A 2763-nucleotide genomic window follows, 5' to 3' on the forward strand; every position below is an offset into this window, starting at 1 on the left:
TAATACCCCTAAAAAGCATAATGACTTTCAAAAGTTAGTATTACTTGGCAGGTGGGACTAGGAAATTAGACACTGGGAAAATTGACTATTTGGGGGAAATTTTCCAGAATAGGCTTCACCTCCTATATTACCAATTAATTTTCAGATATATTTGAGGATTAAATCAATCTTTTTAAAATATAGCAGAGTGTATGAGTATTGGGCTGATTTCTGCCTTTTATGAAATTTTTTAAAGTAATTCTCAATTGTTAATTTTTCATTTTGTATATTCCTGAAAAACTTTTAAGTTGAAAAAAACCCTATAGTTCCATCATCCAGAATTAATACTTGGTGAGATTTTGTAATGTTTGCTTCCAATCATTCGTTAAAAATTCACATGCAGCCGAAACCGGTTTGGTTCAGTGGATAGAGCGTCGGTCTGCGGACTCAGGGATCCCAGGTTTGATTCCAGTCAAGGGCATGTACCTTGGTTGCGGGCACATTCCCAGTGTGGGGTGTGCACGAGGCAGCTGATTGATGATTCTCTCTCATCGATGTTTCTAACAGAAACATCTAATAGATGTCTCTCTATTCCTCTCCCTCTTCGTCTCTGTAAAAAAAATAAATAAAATATATTTAAATATTAAAAAATAAAAACAACTATAGTTTAAAAAAAATTCACATGCATGATATTCTTATCAGTTTGCGTACCTGAATGTAAGTAAGCAGAAAAAGGATAATTTGGTCATTGGGTCATTCAAGTATAGAAGGAAAGTCGGGAAACTGTCTCGCATGATGGTCAAGTACAAGAGCAACTAGGCAACAAGTAGCACAGGTAAGGTACAGAAACTAACTTAGCAGATTCAACTGCTGGTCCTACTACCCCTGCACATTAGACGTCCCCAACTTTGGACTCTCAATATGGCCATTTCAACCCTGAGTATTTTTTCACCTCTTACTCAATCTTGGCATCACCATCTCAAATGTCAAAGTCCATTCAAATGGCTTATGTCACACTAATTGCCAGGGTTGGGGAGAGGGTATATCTGACCCACATGTAGAGGCAAAACCCTATCTCCCAAAAGACTCACAAAATAGGGGAATGTCTGTTAGTAAGCTATTTTTTCTCAGCTTCAAGCCCTGTCTCCTGTCCATCACTTTGTGATGCTGAGGCTGACATTCTGTAAACCAGGTTTCTCTTTTGCCAGAGGCTTCCTGTATTGATTCTGCCAATAGAGGACTCAGGAAGAATACTAGAAGTCTAAGGGAAAAAGAATAATCAATGCTTCTTCCTGTTTATTCCCTGTGCCTCTCAGCATGAATCTATTAATGCTTCTTCACCCCAGCAGTGGTGATTCATACCAGTTGTAGTAGTAGTAGTAGATTCCAGATTGCAATTTTTCCAACACTCCTAGTATAGGCTCATTATGGTATCTTTGAGCTCAAAGACACTAAGTTTTCAAAATTCCAACCATTTCCCTTTGTTCTTCCATCCCTAGGGATGGTGTGCCTTAGTGTCTCCTTTGTGAATTGCTAGCCATATTCTGTATTCGTTACTATTCCATTATTTCTCTTTTATTGATTTGTAAGAGCTCTTTGTATATTTTGGATACTAATCTTTGTCAGTTTTGAACATCTGTTTTTCATCATATAGCTTTTGACTTTTTTCTGTTACTGTGTGCCATACACTTTACATTTTGATACATGAGTTTATCAACCTTTCTCTTTATTGTTTGTGCTTTTTATGTCTTGGTGAGAAAGCGAAGGATGGAGGGAGAGAGTTGGGGGGGGGGGAGCTATGCACTTATCAAGGACAAGAGCATTCCAGATAGAGAGAGAAGCCAGAGAAGAAGCCCTGTGACAGTCAACATGTTTAAAGTATTTGAGGGCTGAAACCGGTTTGGCTCAATGGATAGAGCGTTGGTTTGCGGACTGAAGGGTCCCAGGTTCGATTCCGGTCAAGGCCATGTACATTGGTTGCGGGCACATCCCCAGTGGGGGGTGTGCAGGAGGTAGCTGATTGATGTTTCTCTCTCATCAATGTTTCTAGCTCTCTATCCTTCTCCCTTCCTCTCTGAAAAATCAATAAAATATATTTTAAAAATAAATAAAGTATTTGAGGAACAATCAGCAAGGAGCCAGTGGTGCTGGATTTCAGTGACCAGGGACAAGTGGTAGGAAATAAAAGGGAGAGGTAGGCAGGGCAGGGGCCACCTGTGGTCCACTGAAGAGAGCCAGGAAAGAGACCTTATAATTTAGAAAGGTCCCTTCGTTTTTCAGTGTAGAGAACAGGTACAGGGAGACATGAGAGAAACCAGGGAGATTAATTGGAAGGGACTGTAGTGTCCAGCAAGAAATAGGAACTGCACGCACAAAGTTATCATAATCTTTTTACATTTCTTCTTTTTCAGAGCCTTGTTTGTTTGGCTGTTGTCATTGTCGTTGCTGTTGTTTTAACCTTCAGGAGTATAATGTAGCAAAGTTTATTTTAGGATATGATGTAGGAATCTAATTTTAACTTTTTCCATATGGAGAGCCAATTGTTCCAACACCATTTATTGAATATAGTGGGACATTTTCCAATTGATTTGCAAAACAAGCAATTTTATTTATCAATATCTCTTTTGGGGGAGGGGGCGTCTATTCTGCTTCATGGATTAGTTTGTTCCTATGGCAATGCCATTCTTTTCAAATTGTTGTGATTTTGGAATACATCTTAATATCTGGTAGAATGGGTCTCTCCCCACCCTCACCACCGTTTTTTGTTCTTTTTCAAAATGATTT

Source organism: Pipistrellus hanaki (assembly GCF_964339955.1).
Source record: "Pipistrellus hanaki genome assembly, chromosome: X".
Taxonomy (NCBI): Eukaryota; Metazoa; Chordata; class Mammalia; order Chiroptera; family Vespertilionidae; genus Pipistrellus; species Pipistrellus hanaki.